The sequence below is a fragment of the Bos indicus genome, chromosome 13, assembly GCF_029378745.1.
Source record: "Bos indicus isolate NIAB-ARS_2022 breed Sahiwal x Tharparkar chromosome 13, NIAB-ARS_B.indTharparkar_mat_pri_1.0, whole genome shotgun sequence".
NCBI lineage: Eukaryota > Metazoa > Chordata > Mammalia > Artiodactyla > Bovidae > Bos > Bos indicus.
In genome coordinates, this window is record NC_091772.1 from 76,052,616 (window position 1) to 76,075,424 (window position 22,809).

Here is a 22,809-nt window from a genome sequence, read left to right on the forward strand (position 1 = left end):
TACTTTGGGACTGAATATACAGTAAATGTGCTATTGCCCAATAACCTTTCATCCAGTGACTTTATCATCTAATGAACAGCCCTGTGCCTTCCCACCTTGCGCCTGTCTGCTCCTTTGAACACAGGCTAAGAGTGGTCCCTAAGGGATGCTTGTTTTGAGGATCAATGCCTGGCATACAATAAACGCTCCATAAATGTTATTTATTACTGGACGAAAACAAGTATGAAAAAAATTAAGGGCCAGGCTAGGGTTGCACTCCGTACTCCCGGGGTCCGGGGCAGCTCCCAGGCGGTAAGTCAGAGACAGAGGCCCTGACGTCCACGCGGCCACGCCCTCGCGCCGCGGAAGCCAGACCGGGCGGGACCACCCAGCGCCCGGGGCCGCGCAAGGCCCCCTGGGACCGGTAGTGCTGGGCGTGGCCGCAGGACTACATGTCCCGTCGGCCTCCGCGCCGCGGCTCCCGGCGGCGGCCGCCTCAGCCCCTTCACAGCGACGGCGGCGGCCGCGGCGGCTGAGTCGGTAGCGGCGGCGGCGGCGGCGGCGGCTGCTGGCCGAGGAGCGGCGAGTTTCCGATTTAAAGCTGAGTTGCGAGGAAAATGGCGGCGGGCGGTGAGTGGAGATAAAGGAAGAGCGGCGGCGGGCGAGCGGGTGGAGGGCGAGGCGGGGGAAGGAGGGCGAGTCCCCCCGGGCTGCGGCGAGCTCGCGGCTCCGGCTCCGCGGAGGCGCTGAGGGGCGCGCTGCGCGAGGGGCGCGCGGGGACACTTTCGGGGTGTCGGGGCCGCGCCGCTCTCCCGCAGCCTCTGGGGGGCCCGCGGTCGCGGGAGGGGTGTCGAAGCTGGGCGGCAGCTAGCTTGAGGGTGCGGGGGGGGGTCCTCGCGCCGAGGGGGTCACTCCGAGGAGTTTGGGGGAGACCGCGGGGGTCCACTTTTTCCTCCTGTCCCTGAAGTTTTACCCTCTTGCAGCCCTCGGGGTGCTTCTGAAAGCTCCCCACGACCCCCACCTCCCGCCGCCTCCGTGTCTCTCGGTTCTTCAAAGAAGTAGAGGGCGGGGGGAAGCCGCACTGCTCCCCACTCAGCCCCAGCCCAGCCTCCGAGTGGTACCGAGAAGCGGCTGGGATTTTGCTGCCGTGTTTCCTCCTGCACTTGGGGCGTTTTAAGTATTTTTAACCCAGATTATCTGTGGGATTTCCATTTTGGGCACGGATAGATTCTCAGCAGTTTTTCTCAGTAAAAGCATTTTTGCTACCTCTGGTGTGAAGGCTGGGAAATGGCAAGTGGAAGTTAGTGAATTAAATTTGGGGCTGGGCTGTCTTTATCATTACTCTCCCACCCCCTCCCTTCTTTTCCATCTCTTATCTTCCTACGTACATTGACTCAATTTGTGATGGTTTAGAGAAACTGTTGGTTTTGCACATGCTTTAGAAAAGCAATCCACGAGTACTTGGGAGGGCTTAGTTGCTTCCTAGGCAGTTTGAGGGCACTCAGGGTGGAAAAGTTCACCAAAAGAGCAGTTGTGAGAGGCAGAGAGCATCGTCTCGAAATCTCACAAGCAGGAGGAGTTCGGGCTTTTCAAATGGAAAGACAGGGAAAGGTCTGAAATTCTCCTGAAGTAGAAACTTTTTTCCCCCTCCCGAATATGAAGACTTCCTTCTTGATCGTTGTGAGCAGCAGCGCTTCAAAGCCAACCTGTTTTTGTTATTAAGCCTGTACCGTAAAGAAACAGGAAGGCGAGTACCAGCTGTCTTGCTGCAGTGGTTTGAAATGGAGTTGAGTGAGATGAGTGAGAGTGCTAGTAGTATTGAGTGAGATTGCGGCATCTCCTCGGTTCAGAAGCCTGGGCTCAGATCCGCCTTACTGGTCCCTGGCTGCAAAAACGCTTCAGTATTTGTTGCAGCAGGTTGTTTAGAGGATGATGGAAGAAACAAAAAAACTTAAGTCTTGTGATTGCCGCCTAAACCAAAATGTTAAATAGAAATCTGTAAGTTTTGTGAAAGGTGCTTTCTTGAAAACATATTCAGTTGTTGCTTGTTTGCTTAGTATAGGTTATGCCCCATATAACTGGTCTCGGGACTACTGGGAGGGTACAAAAACATTGAAAATGAGCCTCTCTCCTAATCTAAACCCTCCAGTTCCCATTTCCAGGAGGCAACACCTCTTACTGGTTTCTGGAGTATTCTTGGTGTTTGGAATAATTATTTTGAGAATTTTCATTTGAAACACACTCCCGTTGGATAGCAAAAGCAGGGAAAGAAAATGAACCAAAGAAAGGGAAAAATGGGTGGGAATACAGTTTCCTTTTTACTATCTTCAACAATTGTTGTTGACCACTAGAGAAGCTCTTCCAAACTTACTGTTTGTGTTGCCTTATCTATTAACACCCTTAAGGAAATAACAATCTGTGGGTCTTCAGGGTGAAGAATCCTGCCAGGGTTCATTGTTTGTATGTAAGATGAAGCCTCCGTTTGTAACATGTAAAATGATACTGAACACTAGCTTCTGTCACTGGAGGTTGCTTCAGGTTCTGCATTTAAATGAGCAGTAATCTAGATTGCCAGCGATCCCAAATTATAGGGGAATTTTATGTATCGATAGAAATGACTTAATTGTCCAATTAGCATTTTTAAAAAGGCATATGCCAGCTTCTGGTACATAGAAGAACGTTTTGGACGTGAGCATTATGGACTAAGTGGGAAGCTGCATTTGTAGAGCAGTTATCGGAAATATGTCTACTTTAAAATATTCTTTCACTCCAGAAGCGTTGAAAATGCATAACAACCCTAGCATAATTAATAAGATTAAAAAAAAGTTTTAGGATGGTAGTTTTAAATTTACCAACACTAACAGTTCATTAGAAAAATGATATTAAAGACTAGGGGATTAATGACTCTATTAAATACACATTTTGAAAGTGAATATTCTGTGCTTTTTTTGACAAGTAGAAATTATTTCTGTACGTTGAAGCCCACACCCCGCAAATAAGCTAGAATTCATTCAGTACAGAGTGAATGTTCTATAGGACCCTCGATCCTTTTTCTAGGAGACATGTAAATAAAAAATAATTTTTGAAATGATTATGTACCAGTACCTTCTTGATTGGTCATTTGAAATAAACTTTCTGTGTCAGGTATGTCAGGGACATATTAAAGATAAACAGTTTTATTTTTTCTTTTAAATTCGGTCCTTTGAGCGTTAGCAGTATGATTCTAGAAAAGTTCCTATTGATTTGGAGACTAGTAGGTTTTTGAGAAGTCTCTTAAAAGAATGACTTAACATTTTAGTTTGGACAATAGGATAGGATAAAAAAACACAAACTACTATTGTCCTATGCCTTACCGGTGTTAAAGTAAATGGCTTTAGGGTTTCTTTCTGCATTTTTTTTTTTTTTTTTTTAGACTATATAATTTTGAGCCTTGGCCAGAGGATGTGGACAATTTTTGAAAACTTTTAATTTGTTGCAAGTTTAGAATGAATATAGCCTCTAGTGATGATAGGCAGCCAAGTGATCACAGTTTAACAGTTGTTACTCTTTAAATGCTGCCAGGACTAGAAAAAAGTTGCTGATCGTGATTGAAGAGGAGCTGCAGTTTCTTGAAGGTTAAACCAGGGAGTACCTATCCCAGTTTGGTTTGAATTCACTGTATTCTGTGGTGTAGAATATTCCTTTTTTTGCTTTATTGAGTGGTTAAAGCTTTGGGAGCAGGAAATTAGTATTGGAAATGTTTGTTAGCTTTTCTTTTTCCTCATAATTCAACACATTAAAGTGATAGGTCTGTCTGTAGATTCTCAGGCATAGCATTGAGGTTGAGTGCTGCAGTAAAATGTGGGCATCTTCTTTCATTTTATGAGTGCTTTTTGGGGTGGGGGAGGGGATGACAAGATGAACATTTCACTTAAGGTGGAGGAGGGGCTCTGTTGTAATGAGGTTTAGTCTTTCACTTTATTAATGCTAGGTAAATTCATTTGGCCCATTGGTTTTCTGACAGGGTTTCTGGGAAAAGATTATTTTGAGTTAAAGATGCAGTTTAGCTAGAGCTTAAACTTATTTTCAACTTCCTAACAAATGGTGGAATTGACTTGAGTTTAATCGCCTTTCCCTTTCCTACCTTCTGGTGGAGAGTTGTTAAATGAACAGGAAAATGGCCAGAAGATACACAGCGGGAGTTGAACGGAAGGCCTGCAGTGTCTAGAAGGCTGATTTAGCCCCAAACTGGATGATCTTCTTAGACCACATACTGCCAGTTCCCAACTCTGTCAGGGTTAAACTCAGTTTGGTAGTTTCTTTGGCCTAGATCAGGTGACAGGGGGGCAGTAATAAACTACCTGTGGAGTAAATGTTGTGGCTTGGAGGCAAAGGAAAGAAGCCTGACCTGACTGGCAGAGAGGCTTCACCTATTTCGAAGAATAGTGAGCTAGTGTTTCCGTGTTTGTCCTTTTCCTCTTTTTCATTAGGAATGTCTGTGTCCTATTTTTTCTTTTCTGTTAATATTTTTAAATGATGTGTTCTACCAAAGAGTGTGACTTTGTGTTCACCTATGAAGGAATTCTTTTGAAATTTTAATTTAGTTAGAGCTACAGGTGAGGGTTCTGAAACTCTACTTTTTGGAAAGTAGGCTGACTAGATTGCTAAATTTAACCTTTTCATCATGCACAGGATGAAGAGAGAATTTTGGCCCTGGTAGCCCATAGTAATAGGTAATCTAGTGCTCCCTGGGGCTTTGCTTTTGGTGGCTGTGGCAGCTGAGTAGGAGTGGTAGATGGATAGATGGGGGAAGGACTGCAGAAGTCAGCATAATCCTCAATTAGGATAAGCCTCATGGTTAATTGAATGTTGAGTGTACAGGTTAAATCCCATTATAACAAACTCCAGGGGACTGGCTAAATTATTTTGTTGTACTGGGATTCGCTTTATTGACTAAATAAATTGAAATAAATAATTTGAAATAAATTGGTCTTTATATTTTTGTTAGAGATGCTGGAAAGATTTTTGTTTGTTGTTTATGGCACACTGTGTATTGTAAAAGTTGGGAAGCTGTTGTGTGAGCCCGTGTGTGTTTGTTGTCTCACCTTCATTTTTAATGCTTTTGCCTTTAAAAAGGAAGGAACCCTTGGTGAGCTGAGCAGATAATTTGTCCCCCATACTCCCCCCATGTCTCTGTCTAGAGTAACTCCATTAGTTTATCTCAACAACCAAAAAAGTTTATTAGTGAGTACTACTGCCATGATCAAAGTGTGGTGGGAGGAAATGGGAAATCCCCCAGGTTTCCAGGTGACTGCTGCTGGTAATTTTTTTCTGCCTCTGAAAACTTAAAAAAATAAAATTACTTCATTTTCGTGTGACCTTTTCTTTGTCAGTAATAATTAAGGTAACCCTTTTCTGTTCAGCACAGTGTAGTTTGAGATCTTTAGATTTCTATATGGTATTATTTGAAAGAACACATTGGTAAGCTAATCTTTAAGATGCTTCCATATAAATGTGAAATCTTTCAGAAATAGGATTAATACACATATGAGAAAAATACTATTCTTAAATCTTTGCCAGAAATATGCTTTTTTTTCTTTGGATTGGTATTTGTCATTTTTAGTTTGCTGAGAGCTTTTTGATTGGGTGCAGCAAGACATTTTTGAAGTCATTCTTTTAAATAGATGTCCCATGAAGGAGGGAAAAAATCTGAAAGAGGGAATTTCAAAGCAACCCAAGCGGTGTTTTCAAAGTTCTCAAGTCTTGAGAATAATGACTGACTAGTAGGCAGGAAGCCTCAGTTGTATTGTGGTATTGTTCCTCCATCTTGTGCATTTGAGAACTTGAGTACAAAAGAGGAGAAAGCTTGGGGAAGGGGAAGAAAAGGTTTTAACATGCAAGAAAAGGGGAGGGGGGAGACTATTAGTGTAAATGCTCTTTGCTCTTCTGTTTAAGTGAAATCTAAAACCAAATTTTACTTTGAGGGGAAATATTTGTTTATCAAAATCTGAAGGTCTAAAATTGCTATAAATGATAGTTGATATTGGTGGAAAGAGCTGTGCGATCATATGCTTAGGTTTAAAACAATTTTAACTAGGGAAAAAACCCTACAGGTGCAAGAAAAACCTTTAAAAATATCCCACTTTGTTACCTGAGTAGTGTCATTTGTTAGCTTGTTACTTTGAAAAGAATAGTACCAGTGAAGAGTTTGAGAATAATTTGGAAGTTTGTAGTCCGAGAGAGCAAATTGGCCTCTTCAGGTGCAAAGAGATGGAGTCTGTGATCTTCCAGGGTTCCTTATATTAGAAAATCTTATAAACTTAATACATCATATAAATATGGAGAATGGCCTTAATTTTTTTTTTTCCCCCCAAATATTAAATGGTTCGAGCACTTTGTGCCAGATAATGTGCAGATACAGGTTTCTTTGCTGACTCAAGAGTTTGGGGACAGGAAGACTTTGAGATCTTGACTTCACCCTAGTGATATATGCCACAAGGGCAAAATTTGTGTGTGTGTGTGTGTGTGTGTGTGTGTGTGTGTGTGTGTGTATGGGGTGGGGCAGGGAGGGAGAGACTCTTCAAACTCTTCCTTCTAGTGTAAGAAAATGAAGTCATATTTTCTTTACTCCCAGTAAAGCTGTCATCAGTGAAATGGATTATTGAATTTAAGTCACTCTGTAGCGTAGCTACATCAGCTTGGTTTTGTTTCTAGATTGAAATTTGGCAGCTGTATTCAAAACTGTTTTAAGGATCACCCAGTTTTCTCTGAAGCAGATTGTGTCTAAATTTAGTCTACACACTCTCTGCTCCATCCAGACTCATCTCTCTCTTCTTTTTTTTTTAACCTGCCTGGTGGTGGTGGTTTTATGACAATACTTTCATCCAAGAGAGTTGGTTCCTTTGCTGTCAGAGCAAGTACATGGCCGCATCTAGGAAAATCTTAACTTCACCAGGGAGCAAAATAACTCCACACGCATGGTGCATCTCTTGGGAGGGTCAGTGGTATCTTTTCGTAAGAGACAGGACTATTACTATATTAAGTTTTAAAAATAATTTCATTGGGAATCAGTAACATTAATTCAGGAGGCTGCTTTCAGAGTGCATAACCACATCTAGAATGGTGGAAGCCTTAGGTGTATGAGCCCCAAATTAGGCGAACCTAAAATCATGAACTTGCCCAGTAACCTTCCATCTCTCTTTTTAAACCATATACAAAATGGCTCCCACATGTGACTTTTAAAACTGACTTTCATAGCACCATTTTCTTACTTCTGAGGCCTTAAGCTTCAATCATCTTTAATTGGCCACTGCTTGGCTGCTGCGCGCTCCCCCATAAACACACATACTTAAACACTGTTTATTAAGCTTGTACTATTTAAGGCACCGTGAGAGTTAAAAAGGTTTTGACCTCCAAGTGCACACAATCAATCAGGTATTCACATCACTTCACAACAAGCTAATCTATTTTGCCTGTAAAGATCTTGGAGAAGTTCGGAGGAGGAAAGGTGATCAGGAGGCAGGGCTTTGAAAAATGACTATGATTTTTATTATGGAGAGAGCACAGTTCCTGTTGGTGGGAAATGGTTAGCAAGCATGAAGAGGTAAAACATTTCAAGACTTGATTATTTATTTATTTGGCCGTGTCCTGTGGCATGTGAAATCTTAGTTCCCTGACCAACCCTGGCCCTCTGCATTGCCCCCTGAGTTTTAACCACCAGACTGCCAGCAAAGTTGATTATTTTAAAATTCAGTTACGGTGTTGAATAAATGCTTTTGGTTTTGCAGAATCCTCTTGATGTATTATTCTTAAATATATTTTCATTCCAATTTCTAAAACTAGTCCAGGCCCTAGGTTACTATAATACTTTTCAATTAGTCTCTACCCTTTCCCTAATCCGATTTTTCTGCCATTTTACACTTTTTAAACATTTTGAACACATTTTTTTCTAAAAAATCTGCAGAGTACAACCCAAATTCCATAACCTAATACTCAGTTCTTATCATAGCCTTTTTTAAAAAAACTGTCTTTTCCACTTTTGTTGCTGCTTGTTTTAGTCATGCTATTTTTTTTTTTTTTCTCTGTCTTTCTCCCATGCTGTCTAGTCTGGTCATAAGGCCCGGCCTAGAGCCTGTCTCATTTCAGTAAATTTCCCAGGCTACCACAACTGAAAATATGATTGTTCGTTCCTGACATGAATCTTAATTAACTCCTTCCATGTATAGGAATCCGTATTCATTGATTGAGAGGACAAATTCAGTCAGATTGTCTATGCTTTGAGATAGGGACTGTACCTTTTTGTAAGCGTTTAAAATCCTCTTTTCAATTATATTCATTTTAAGTCCCCCCAAACATTTGGTGTTTGAATGTGGAAGTTTCCAGAGTTCAACTCTAAATCCGGTTTTCTACCTGGAAATTGAGATAAAATTAGTGTCCTTGGGCTTGGCTTGGGACTTAGGTCTCCCTCGTAGAGTTGGCCCCGATGAGTCTTGTCTGGGCTTTAAAATGCCACATTCCTGTTTGCCACTTGCTCGTGGCCTGGGCGGACGGTTGTGTAAGTTGCTTAGATGTTTTCATCCAGTACTCCTGTTCTTCAAAGAATTGTGCTAAATGTTGTGGGCTTTAATATCCCTTTGTGATCTAGGAGTTTATAATGTAGATGAGAAATGAGTGTAATTGAAAAAACATAGCTGCAGCAACATAAATAAGTGGCCATTTTCAGCTGGAATTGGTAGGGAAACCTCATGCAGGAGATGGAGTCGATCTGAAGGGAACTCATTACTGCTTATAATCTCCCCTGCCCACCTCTTTTATTCTGTGGTGCTTACTTAACATAAAATTATAATGTTTAAAAAATTCATTTAAAAAAGTGTATGTGAAAAAGTACAAGTAAGGGTCCTGGTACCCTAGGTCTTTGGTCATTATAGCTACCCCCTGTCTCCCTTGGGCTGCTGCTGTTAGAGGATATTCTATACTTTTGCTTACAGCTGTCTCTCTAGTTTCTATTTTTCTACACCACCCCCGCCCCGGGGATTGAACCCAGGCCCTCGGCAGTGAGAGGCTGGAGTCCTGACCACCAGGGAATTGCCCATATCTGTATATCTTACACTTGAGTTGCTGTTGTCTTTTTTTGCTCTCTCTCTCTAGTTGCTAAGTGGTGTCTGACTCTTGCAACCCCATGGATTGGAGGCTGTCAGGCTCTTCTGTCCATGGGATTCTCCAGGCAAGAATACTGGAGTGGGGTGCCTTTTTTGCTCTACTTCCACCCTTTTACCCCAGTAGAATTCTGTTCCCTGCGTTCTTTTTTTTTTTTTTTTTGTTCCCTGCGTTCTGATACAAATTAGCTATAAAAGATAAAAACTGCCATTTATCAGGAACCTGTGTGCCTGCACATTGTTGTGTGCTTAATGTACATGATCTCATTTAATAGTTTGGGTTTTTCGGTTTAGAGCCCTTTTTCCTTCTTCAAATGAAGTCTTACACAAAGCCTTATTCAAAATAGAAAAGATGAGTCTTTTAAAATTTATTTTCTAGGTTGAAATTTAAACTGTTTACTGGTTATAAAGGCAGTGAAAATGAAACTTGTGATGAGTATAAAATTTGAAATTGGGTTATGAAGAACTATTATGGGCCTAAATCTTATCTCTGCCTCGAGTTCATTTCTGTATTAAAAAAATTCCAACTCATACATGGATATAGTTGCTGATGGTCTCAGTTCAGAAATATTTTTAAAACTATGTAACAGGTGCACATGGGGCAGATTTGCAAGGTACCAAACGGGTGTACAGTGGAAAGTGAGGCTCCTTCCTCAGCCGTTTGCCAGCCATTTCACTGTCCCCTGCCCAAAGGTGGCCATTGTTACTCTAGGCATATAAATGCATGTACTTGAAAAGGTTTAAGCTTGATGAATTTCTCCTGTATTTGGGGGTAAACTTTATATTGAAGTGTAACATCACTCAGAAAAGTGCACAGTACAGTCTGATAAATTTTCATAGAATGAACACACCTATGTAACTGGCGCTTAAGCCCTATTCTGGACTGTGTATACTTTTTAAATGATCTTGAAGAGGTTTCATATCTGTTTTTATAGCTACTGATTTCTTTCTAAAGGTTACACAGTACTCTGCTGTATGGATATATATCATAATTTATCCAACTTCCAACTGTAAGTGTATTCATACATACTTCTTTGTTCCCATGTTTTGTTATAAAGTATATAAAAATTTGTGGTTGGAGAATGTTACTTTAAAGACTATGAATTTAACTTTTTATAGATACTGCAACTTACTCCCTTTAGGGGTATCCATTTACCAGTGAAGTGCCTGTTTCCCTCATCTCTGAGTAGTATGTTGTGGTATCAAATTTTTTAATTTGAGAAATTTAAAATGTTTCATGTATTTACTCTAGTGCTTTTTTTCCCCTTTTAACATAAAAATATAAAAATTAAAAATTAAGTTAGGATATCAAACTGGTGTGTGTGTGTGTGTGTGTGTATGTGTATATGTGTGTATGTTAGTCAGTTAGTCATGTCCGACTCTCTGTGACCCCATGGACTGGGGTCCTCTAGGCTCCTCTGTCCATGGAATTTTCCAGGTAAGAATACTCCAGTGGTACTTCCCTGGTGGTTCAGTGGTTGAGAATCTGCCTGCCGATGTAGGAGGACATGGGTTCAATTCCTGGTCTGGGAGGATCCATGTGCTGAGGAGCAGCTGGGCTGGTGCACCACACCTACTGAAACCCAAGTGCTCTAGGGCCCTCTCGCCATAATTCCTGACGCTTGAGAACCCTAGAGCCTGTGCTCTGCAACACAGGGAAGCCACCACAGTGAGAAGCCCTCACACCACAACTCGAGAGTAGCCAGCCCCTGATCGCTGCATTAGAGAGAGCCTGTGCAACAAAGACCCAGCACAACCAAAATAAGTACATAAATAATACATAAATAATTGGGGGGAAAAAAAAAAAGAATACTGGAGTGGGTTGCCATTTCCTTCTCCAGGGGATCTTCCCAACCCAGGGATTTAACCTGGGTCCCCTACATTGCAGGCAGATTCTTTACCATTTGAGTTAGAGTAGATTAATGAGGTGATAGACTATAATATGTTGTAACTATATATATTTGTTCCTTTTAGTATATTTGAAGATGTTTAAAAGGTGCCTAGATAACATTTGGATGTGCTCTTTTAAATTTTAGAAATCTGCTTTCAGTTCAGTTCAGTCGCTCAGTTGTGTCTGACTCTTTGCGAGCCCAAGGACTGCAGCACGCCAGTCCTCCCTGTCCATCACCAACTCCCGGAGTTTACCCAAACCCATTGAGTCGGTGATGTCATCCAACCATGTCATCCTCTGTTGTCCCCTTCTCCTCCTGCCCTCAATCTTTCCCAGCATCAGGGTCTTTTCCAATGAGTCAGCTCTTTGCATCAGGTGGCCAAAGTATCGGAGTTTCAGCTTCAAACATTAGTCCTTCCAATGGACACCCAGGACTGATCTCCTTTAGGATGGACTGGTTGGACCTCCTTGAGGTCCAAGGGACCAAGGGACTTTAAAGAGTCTTCTCCAACACCACAGTTCAAAAGCATCATTTCTTTGGTGCTCAACTTTCTTTATAGTCCAACTCTCACATCCATACATGACTACTGGAAAAACCATAGCCTTGACTAGATGCTTTATTGAGGTGTAATTTTCTTATAATAAAATTCAATCATTTTAAGTGTGCAGTTTGAGTTTTGATGGGTGTAAACAGTTTTACTGTCACTACAATCAGAATACAGAGGATTTCCATCACCCCAGAAAGTTCTTGCTCATTTGCATTCAGGCTTCTTTAGGGTTTTGTGTTCAATCATCCACTGTTCTGCTTTCTATCACTATAGTTTGCCATAATTTTCCTTTTTTCTTGCATTTTTATTCCAACTTTGAGGTGTAATTGACAATTGCATATATTTAAATTGTGAGATTTGGGTTTTGATGTATTAATAAATGTGTCTACCCATGAACCCACTATAATTACATTTAGTGGAAGTATCTGTTACCTCTGAAGTCCAAAATCTGATCCCTCCTGAATTCCTTTGTAATCCCTCCCTCCCCCATTTTCAGGCAATTACTCATCTGCCTTGTGTCACTGAAGATTAGCTTTATTTTTGAGAGCTTTTTATAAATGAGTTATATATACAATATGTACTTTTTCTTTAGTGGCTTCTTTCACTTATAGTGATGTTGAGATTTATTCATGTTGCATATATTAATAGTTTCATTTCTTTTTATTGTCTAGTACTGTTGTGTTATATAGGTATATCACTATTTATCCATTCACCTATTGATGGACATTTGGGTTGTGTCCAGTTTTTGGTTATCAGAAATAGAGCTTTTATGACATGTGTGTTGCAAGGCCTTGTGTGTGCACAAATACTTTTTTCTTTTGAGTAAATGTCCAGGAATGGAATGTGTGTGTCCCCCCCCGCCCCTCCCGCCAATTTTCCAAATACTGTTTGTTTCACTGAACCCGGGGATGGGGAGAAGGTATGTGAAAGTCTGGGATGCCAAGCCTAGCAGTGTGTAACATTTAAAAATTTTAAGAAACTGCCACCTGTCTCTCAACATGATTGTACCATTATATATTTTTCCCAGCAGTTTGTGATAGTTCAAGTTGTTTCACATCCCCACCAGCACTTCGTATGGCCAGTCTTTTTAATGTTAGCTATTCTAGTGGGTATGTAGTGGTAGCTCATTGGTGGCTTTGAGTTTTTTAATGATTAGTGATGTTGAAAATATTTGCACCTGCATACTGACCATTGGTGTATCTGTTTTGGTGAAGTGTCTGTTCATATCTTTTGCCCATTTTTAAGTTGGGTTTATCTTACTGAGATATAAGACTTCTTTTATTCTAGACCCCTGTAATGAAAAGGACATCTTTTTTTTTTTTTTTTTTTTGGGTGTTCTAAAAGGTCTTGTAGGTCTTCATAGAACCGTTCAACTTCAGCTTCTTCAGCGTTACTGGTTGGGGCATAGACTTGGATTACCGTGATATTGAATGGTTTGCCTTGGAAACGTACAGAGATCATTCTGTCATTTTTGAGAATGCATCCAAGTACTGCATTTCGGACTCTCTTGTTGACCATGATGGCTACTCCATTTCTTCTGAGGGATTCCTGCCCGCAGTAGTAGATATAATGGTCATCTGAGTTAAATTCACCCATTCCAGTCCAGTTCGCTGATTCCTAGAATGTTGACGTTCACTCTTGCCATCTCCTGTTTGACCACTTCCAATTTGCCTTGATTCATGGACCTGACATCCCAGGTTCCTATGCAATATTGCTCTTTACAGCATCGGACCTTGCTTCTATCACCAGTCACATCCACAGCTGGGTATTGTTTTTGCTTTGGCTCCATCCCTTCATTCTTTCTGGAGTTATTTCTCCACTGATCTCCAGTAGCATATTGGGCCCCTATTGACCTGGGGAGTTCCTCTTTCAGTATCCTATCGTTTTGGTGATGGACAGGGAGGCCTGGCGTGCTGCGATTCATGAGGTCGCAAAGAGTCGGACACGACTGAGTAACTGAACTGAATTGATTCTAGACCCAAAGCCTTTTTTAGATATGTATTTTAAAAATATTTACTTTTAGTCTGTGGTCTGCTTTGGAAGAGCAGAAGTTTTTACTGTTACTGGCATTCAGTGTATTGATTTTTGTGTTGTGTTTGAAAAATATTTGCCGAAGATTTTTCTCATTTCCCCCCTAGAAATTTTATAACTTTAGCTCTTAAATTTAGGTCTGTAACCTGTTTGAGTTAATTGTCTTATATGGTGTGAGATAAGGATGAGGGTCATATTTTGGTATATTGTATTGAACTTTTCCAGCACCATTTGTTGAAAAGATTTTACATTCCCCATTGAATTGACTTGGCACCTTTGTTGAAATTCAGATAGTCAAATAAATATGTGTAGGTCAATTTTTGAAATCTCTTCTGTTCCATTGATGCATATTTCAATCTGTCTGTACTCAAGCTTTGGAATCACATAGGGGAAGTCCTCCAGCTTTTTTTTCCCCCAAATTATTTTGGCTATTCTGGGTCCTTTGCATTTCTATATATTGTTAAACTCTTGTTGATTTCTGCAAAATGTCTGTTGTGATTTTCATTGTGATTGCATTGAGTCAGTTGATCATTTGGGAAGAATTGATTTCTTAGAATACTGTCTTCTGTTCTATGAACATGTTATATATCTCTCCACTTATTTAGGTCTTTTTTAATTTCTCTTACCAGTGTTTTGTAGCTATCTGTGTACAATCTTATAAAAGCTTTTATCACTGAAACATGTATATGTTGCCTAAGTTTTTTTGTTTTTGCTACACCTCACGGCACGTGGGATCCTAGTTCCGCTGCCAGGGATTGAATCTGTGTCCCCTGCAGTGGAAGCATGGAGCCTTCTCCACTGGACTGCAAGGGAGGTCCCTAAATTTTATATTTTAAAAATGTGATTGTAAATAGTATTTTTAAAATTTCAACTTTCAATAATTGGTGTATATAAGTATCATTGAGTTTTGTATATTCACCTAGTATCTTGCCACACTCGTTTTAGTAGCTTTTAGATAGTTTGATTAGGAAGATTTTGTATATCAGTGATCGTGTTGTTTCTGAATAAAGATAAGTTTTGTTTCTTCTTTTCCAAGCAGTATGTGTCATCTTCTTTTTCTTTTGGCTTTACTGTAATGGCTAGTGCTTCCAGTAGAATGTAGGGATTTTGATTTTGATTGCATTGAACCATTTGACCAATTTGATTAATTTGGGGAGATAACTTTGTCTTGTTCTCAGCCTTAGTGGGTAAGTAGTCTCTCTTTCACCATTAAGTAAGATGTTTTAAAAAATTTCTATTGGAGTATTGTTGATTTACAGTGTTGTGTTAGAGTCTGCTGTACAGCACAGTGAATCAGTTTTACATATATCCACTCTTTTTTAGATTCTTTTCCCATATAGGTCATTACAGAGTATTGAGTAGAGTTCTCTGTTCTATACAGTAGGTTCTTATTAGTTTTCTATTGTACATACAGAAGTGTGTGTGAGTCTCAGTCTGCTAATTTATCCCTCCCCTATTCTTTTCCCCTTGGTAACCATAAGTTTGTTTTCTGCATCTGTGACTCTGTTACAGAATAAGTTTACTTGTAGCATTTTTTTAGATTCCGTGTGTAGTAGCATACAATGTTTGTCTGACTACTTCACAAAGTATGACTATCTCTAGGTCCATCTGTGTTGCTGCAAATGGGATTATTTCGTTTTTGTTTTTTTTTTTTCCCCCATGGCTGAGAAATATTCCATTTAGAATATGAAGAGCTGCTGGGAAATATTTAAGGCAAAAGGAGATGGGGTGTGGCACAGGATAAAATTGTTAGATAACATCAATGACTCAATGAATGTGAATTGGAGCAAACTTTGAGAGATAGTGGGAGACAGTGGAGCCTGGTGTGCTCCAGTCCATGGGGTTGGAAAAAGTTGGACATGATTTAGTGACTGAACCAACAACAAATATTCCATGGAATATATGTGCCATATCTTTATCCATTCATCCATTAATGAATATTTATGTTCCTTCCATATCCTGGCTATTGTAAATAGTGCTGCAGTAAACATCGGGGTGCATGTATCTTTCTGAATTATGGTTTTCTACAGATGAATATCCAGGAGTAAAGATGTTAGTTGTGCTGATCTGTTTTATATCAATATAGCTTCCCCCCCTCTCCCCCATTCTTGTGTTGAATTTTAGGAGGTCTGTTTTTTGATGCTTTTAATGTATATTCTGGATATACATCTTTTTATCAGATGTTTTCCTAATACTTTGTACCAGTGTTCCAGTCTTTGGTGGTACAGATCTTTATTCGTTGTTAGCAATGTCTTTGTATTAATGCTCAAGTTTTTGGTCATATGTATGTTTTGGGGGATAGCAAGCGTTTCAAAGCTTGAGTAACAGTTACACAGCCATGTATTATAGATCCCATTTCTTAGTTCATATAAATGCAAAGAAGCAAATTGTTAACCTGGGCCATATCAGTTCTTAAACATAGAAAATTATTTGCCACTGTATTGAAGTATTATAAGTCATTTTTCATTTTTAGGTAGTTTGGAACTAGATCTTTTTACCTCTTTAATAAAAATGAAACAATAAATCCTTGTTTATATTCTCATTTATTTTTACAAATTAAGATGAAAGCATCAAATATTTTGGTCTGGGATAATCCTAATGAGAAGGTGCCAAGAACTCTGAATCTCACCTGTGAGGCTTGTCATTGTTCTGTCTTTAATCCTTACCGAAAAACCCAATCTTCATGGCTCACCTTAGTTTGGAATATATTGCTTTTTCACCAAGCTATACTGTCTGTCTTTTCAAGGTTTCTGTGCCTAACTGTTCTACTGGTTGTGTTAGCTTTTGAATGCCTCCTCTCTAAGCTTATGATCAAATATCAGCAGCTTCACAATGTGCTATTTTTCACATTTAGTATTTATATTACATTATTGTAACCTTAAATCACCTCAGTATCTTCCTGGGCACTTTTTTTTCTTACCAGGATAGAGTGACACTTTAATTTACTTACCAGTTCCCTTACCCTGATTTGAAGATAAGTATTTTAAATCTTTTCTGATTTTGATTTATTCTTTCTGTCATGCTATAACTTTGGAATGTTTTGCAGTTTACATTTAAGAAGGCTTATTTTAAAAAGCCAGTGGAAATTTCCAGCTTAAAAAAAAAATCCAACTACTGGTCTAATAACTGCTTTGCAGGAAGAAAGAAATATGAAACAGAACCGCAGACATTCTGGATGTCAGCCTGTGAAATTTTCCACTATTTCCCATAATAACATGCAGGCATGCTTATACTGCTGGATTCAGTGCCACTGCAGTTGCACTGTGAGTGGAATTTGAAGCTACTCTATCAATGATAAAATGGCATCCGGCCAGCTTTTAGAGAGCAGTGCATACATTCATGCAGTATACTGTATGTTTCATCTCTGCCTGAATAGTGTGGCTATAACACTGAACTTGCAAAGTTATTTAGAAATCTTGATTTCAAAATTTCCGTTCTAGGCGAATTTTGATTTTTAAATGTTCAGTAGGTATATTACACTTCTGAGAATACAGATTTATAAAATTCTTTTAGTCACAATATTTGTAAAATTTTATTTTAGAGGATTTTATACTCTGTTGAAGAATGCTCAGAAAATTAAAACAAAAGTTTAAAAAATTTTCTCAAGCTCAGTATTTGGTGTGATTCAAGAAAGACTTTAGTCTGTATTTCAGGTTCCTTTTAATCTTTTCAAAGAACCAAGGAGGCCTTACATTAAAACTAATAATTATGTTTTTATTTTGCTATTTCAAATTTAAAGGCTAACAGTTATACTCTTTTCCTAATGAGGGAAGTCCAGGTTGCCCAGTTCTATAAACTGGTGAAGCTGAATGACGAAGAGTAAATTGCAAATGCGCTGTGATTGCCCACTTCTGCCTTTTTTCACCTCTTTCATGGCAAATGCCTCACAGTGGTATTAAGGAATGAAATTGAAAAATTCAGATTTTGTGAATTTAAATTCCCCACTTCTCCAGTGGGGAATTTGAGCATTCAAAGTGATGCAACAGATGTACATACATATCTTTGTATGTTTTAAGACTTGTAAGTCACATTTTGGAAATAAAGACATATGACATGTATCTTTTTCAGAACTGTTGGCTCTTAGGTTTAAACAGGAACAACTTTGTGACATAGCAGGGGCCTCCACCCCAACCTGTGGCCTGCTGCTCTACCTTATGCTGTCTCTCCCTTCCTCCTGACCTCTCCTGTGCCTCTAACCCTTCTCCTGTCCTCTTCATGCACTTCCTCTTCTCAGCCCGCATTCCGTCTCCGTCTCCCTTTCCTCTCAGCCTAAATCTTCTTCTGGCCCATACCCTTTTTTCCTTTGTCAACTTCTTTCCATCCTTCAGGTCTGTCGCTTTTTCTAATTGCTCACTGTTAACCAAATCTTTTCTTTATCTTTGGAAGGCTTCTTTGCTCCAAGCTTCTCTGCTTCTGTCAGATTGATTTTCTTTTAGTTTCTGAACCATGAAACACACATGTCCTCACACTTTCCCAAATCCTTGAACTCTTATTTCTGCCTTCATGTTTCAATTTATTTTACAGAGATTTATTGAGTGCTAGCCATGTGTTGGGCTTTTCCATAGATGTTCAGGATATACTAGTGATCAGAATGTCTGTGGGGGAAAAAGGACGCATAAGGGGACTGGAAGCTGGTGTGTATGTTGTATTGTGGGGCTTGCATTTTAGATGGATGGATAGTCATGGTGACCTTCTCTGAGAAAGTGATGTTTGAGTAGAGTCCAGAAAGTAAGCCTTGTGAGTATTGGTAGAGTGGGGAGCACTGGTGTGGAGGGAGCAGCTAGTGGGAAGGCCCTTTGGCGGGAGAGTGTTCTTAGTGTACTTGAGGGAGGTGGCCAGTGTGCCAGAGCACTGTGAGCAAAGGAGTAGAGTCAGAGAAGATCGAGAGGTGACAGTGGGACCTTGTAGGCAGTGGTGACGCTTTGAGCAAAGTGGGAAACCGCTCCAGGTGTTCTGTGTTTTGGTATTCCAAAAAGATCTTGTGAGCATTGTTCACCCCCTTCCACTGCTTTTTTTTTTTTTTTTAAAGCATTTTGTTTTTTAAATTATAAAAGTAATTTTATACTTATGTGGAAAATACAGAAAAATACAAAGGAGAAAGCTTTACTTTATCAAAGAACAAATATAGATTACCAGTATACCTCATCATCCATTATTGAAGGTTTTGTGTGTCTCTTCCCACTTGTTTTTCTTTGTGCTTGTGCGTGCATGCACGCCCACACATACACACACACACACCCACCCACCCGTGCCTCCTGCACTGTGGGGTTTTAGTGGAGAGCAAATAAACTGAGTTAGGCTTTACAGAGATTGCTCCAGCTGCTTTGTGAAAAGTAACCTATAAGAGAGCAAGAGGTAGGGAGACCTCTGAAGGGGTGTTCCAGTAGTTCAGGTCCCAGGAAAAGTAGCTTGGACTTCAGTGGTGGCAGAGGAGGTGATAGGAAGTGATCAAATTCTGCATATATTCAAAGAGAAAGCCAACAGAATTTTGCAATGGATTCAGGGTGGGGCCATGGCAGGGTCGGGTGGGGCCTGGTGAGAGAGAAGGAGGGGAAGAATCAGGGGTGACTCAAAAGTTTTTGGCTTAAGCTACTAGAGACCTTTGGTTTTATTTTTCTTTCTTGTCAAACTGCCCATCCAAGGTTCAGTTCTGGCTTCTTTATTATGTGTTTTTCTTGTTCATTTGAACTCATGATTACTTCTTTCACCAAGCCTCTAGTCTGCTCTGCCCAGCTTGGCGCTTGGAATACACCACAAGATGCTATATATAACAAATTGTTGCATTAGAATTAGTCTTCCTAACTAGGTAGTGAGCATCCTTTTACTGGATTGTGCTGAATTTATGCAGTGTGCTCTGAGACTAATAACTTTCTGAGTACTTTGTGGGCATTCAGTAAATGTTGTTTAATTGTATACTCCACAAGCTTGAGAGCAGGATATGAGGAAAACCTTAAAGTAAATGCCTGCTTTAGCTGTACTTTGGTATACGGACATCTGCAACCCACCCCCCCCCCCCCCTTTTTATTTTCTTTTTTACTTCTAACATCTGTTCTGGCTTTTCTCCTTTTTCCCAAACCTTTACTTAAATAATGTGTGTGAAAGGGTCTCAGTTGTGTCCAACTCTTTGCAACCCCATGGACTACACAGTCCATGGAATTCTCCAGGCCACAATACTGGAGTGGGTAGCCATTCCCTTCTCCAGGGGATCTTCCCAACCCAGGACTTGAACCCAGGTCTCCACATTGCAGGTGGATTCTTTACCAGCTGAGCCACCAGAGAAGCTCTTACTTAAATAAGGGGGGGAAAAAAAAGTTTGGATGCCCTGCTTTGTTTCCAGGACTTCATTTTGTGTTTCTGCTAAGATTTTTCTCTAAAGAAAATGTAAGCAGTGTAGTGTTGCCTAGAAGTATTGTGTTTTAGTGTCTGTCTTGGTTTGCTTAGCTTTTTCAATTTTGGAGATAATCTGTTAACTCATTTGTGCTTTTGGCTTTCCTTCTTGTGTCACGGAAAATAGAATATGAACTCTCTGAGGGCTGGTAGTTAGTTATTTTGTTCACTGCTAGATCATTAGTGCTGAGAATGGTGGCAGGCACGTAGTTGGTATTCACATATTGAATGAATTCAGAGTAGCAGTAGCAACAGTTCCTATTTATTGAGCATATACTATACGCCAAAGTGCTAGGTGCTCTGAATGGATTAGGGGGCATGTACATCTTAATGCTGAATGAGTTTCCGATCCACACGTTGGTGTTTGAATGAGTATGACGGAGGAAGAGCAGATGCCAGTTGTTACCGGATTTAACCGAGTTTAAGATGCCATGGTATACAATGCGTTATTCTACCTACCAGTACTCAGAAAAGGTAAAACTGCCGATTGTGGGGTGTGGTCAGTAGCACATTCTGATTTCAAAGGTGTGAAAACAGGAAAAAAAAAACCTTAAGAATTTCTATTGTAAGTCAACTATACCTGACTTTAAAAAAGTGAAAAAAATCTAAGAATCTTTAAAATAAGGCATACCAGCTGTAATACTCAACATTGGATTTTACATAAACCCTCATTTAATGATCATAGAGTTAGGTAGGCATTATTATTCTTATTTTAGAGATGAAGAAGCTGAAATTTATGCGATATGTTCATAGGTTCTCAAGCTAGAGGATCCAGATTGAAGCCATGGCCTTTTTTACCACCCCACATTGCTTCAGGAGTCAGGGCAGCAAAACAGTACATTGGCCTGTCAGCTCTGGCTGGAAGGTTCTTACTTGGCCTGGCTTTAAATACTTTCTTAATGTGACTGATTTTTTTTTTTTTTAATAAATAAAAACTTTGTATTTAATAAGTGCCAGCTACTCTGTTTGTATTTTTGAAAGTGAAAGACGTTCAGTTGTGTCTGACTCTTTGCGACCCCATAGACTGTACAGTCCATGGAGTTCTCCAGGCCAGAATACTGGAGTGGGTCACCTTTCCCTTCTCCAGGGGATCATCCTGACCCAGGGATTGAACCCAGGTCTTCTGCATTGCAGGAGGATTCTTTACCAACTGAGCTATCAGGGAAGCCCTGTTTGTATTTTTATATGGATACAAAACAATATAAGGCCTTATCTCTTTCTCTCAAGGAATTTATATACAGTCTATTTGGGGAGATGAGAAATAAAAACATGAAAGTTAGATAAGCAGAGAAGATTTAAATAACATTTCAGAGAATAATGAAAGAGGTTTAACAAGGCAGTGCAGGATTAATTGCTAAATAAATTGTACAAATAATTGCTTTTTTTAGTTCAGAGGAAGGGGAGATGGCTTGAGGCTGGAGTAATCCAGGGAAGGATTTAAATGAATTCTTGGGAGATAGTTTCAGTTAGTGAGATTATTTATTTACTTTAACATTGTATTAATGTTTGTTACAAGTGGAATTCTGGACTGTGGAACATGAGGAACTTTGGTACATTAAGTTTTTTCTGTCTATATGAGAGCAGAGGAACTGCCTGCCATAGAAAAGTACAAGACATCATGTGGTGTCAAGTAGATAGGCAAAATACTCACTAAGAAGGGCCTTTGGGTGAAAAAGAAGGAACTCCCGAATGCCTTGCGTGCCATGCCCCTCTTACCACATTTTTACAATCCGTTGCACTTTCTGAACTATCACTGAGGTACTTTCTGTGGCTCCTAGAGTTCGTGATGAACTTCTGAATATTGGAAGCGAGCGTTGACGTCCTTTATGTTATTCATATTTCTTGTATTTTGAAATAGGAGCTCTTAGTTAAAGACTCACAGCACATAAAGAAGAGTCCACTCTGTTTCCGGAGGATATGATTGGCAGTGTTTCTGGTTACATTCCTGAATCAGACATGGAACTCGACATTAGATTGTAGAGTGTGTTATTACTTGTTTTACAGACTAGTCAAAAGCAAAACAATAAAGGCTTGGAAAGCAAGAGAACTGTGTTTTGGATCTTGTTGGTAGTCTTGGCCATTTTATTTAACCTTCCTCGTTAGGTCACATGTAAGATTCTTTCCCTATTTTTTTAAGAACATTTTTTTCTTACTTTTTAAATAATTGGTAATATATATAGATGGCTAACAAAATTCAAACTTTTCCAAAGCATATGAAGGTTCCTTTCACTTTCTTTTGTTTCCTAATTCCTTTCTCAGAGGCAGTCACTGTTACCATTTCCTTTTGTATATGTTTACGACATATCTATGTATCTTTAGAATTTACATATTTGCTGTAAGCACATGGAGTAGCATTGTTTTGTACCTAGTACAAAAAAAAAACATTGTTTTGTACCTGGTTATGTTTAACATTACATTTTGAAAATGGTTTCATATCACTGCATGCAGATCTAGTTCTTCTGTTAAAGTAGATTATCATTTTTATAATTAATCAATTTATCATTAATGGATATGTTGCATATAACAACAGAGTGCTATGGTGAGTTTTCTAATATACATTTTATTAAAGTTTATATCTGCATCTTGAATATTAGGAGTGAGATTAAGCATTCTGCTTCACCTCCTAAATGTATAAAGGACATTTGTATTTTCTTATTCTATAAACTATTGTCTACTTTTCTTGAGGTTATTTGGAGTTTTTCTTATTTTCATATAATAAAATAAATTTTGTATATTATAAAAAGCATTTGCCTTTGAAAAATACTTGTTGCAAATACTTCACTGCCTTTTTAAATAGTAATTGTCCTTTTTGCAGGTAAATATTGCTTCATTTTATACT

The 22,809-nt window shown here is 39.5% G+C and overlaps 1 protein-coding gene across 5 annotated transcripts in view; it reads left to right on the forward strand.

Moving 5' to 3' along the window:
- Nucleotides 1-454: 454 nt before the first annotated feature.
- Nucleotides 455-22,809, forward strand: part of NCOA3 (nuclear receptor coactivator 3) — a 119,139-nt gene continuing 96,784 nt past the window's right edge. For 3 of the 5 annotated variants that reach the window (XM_070801830.1, XM_070801827.1, XM_070801832.1), the window contains exon 1: nt 455-609. The gene's annotated coding sequence lies outside the window, so the exon portion shown is untranslated. Of the gene's footprint in view, nt 610-10,068; nt 10,124-22,809 lie in introns of all 5 variants that reach the window. The other 2 variants (XM_070801828.1, XM_070801831.1) reach the window with 2 other exon arrangements.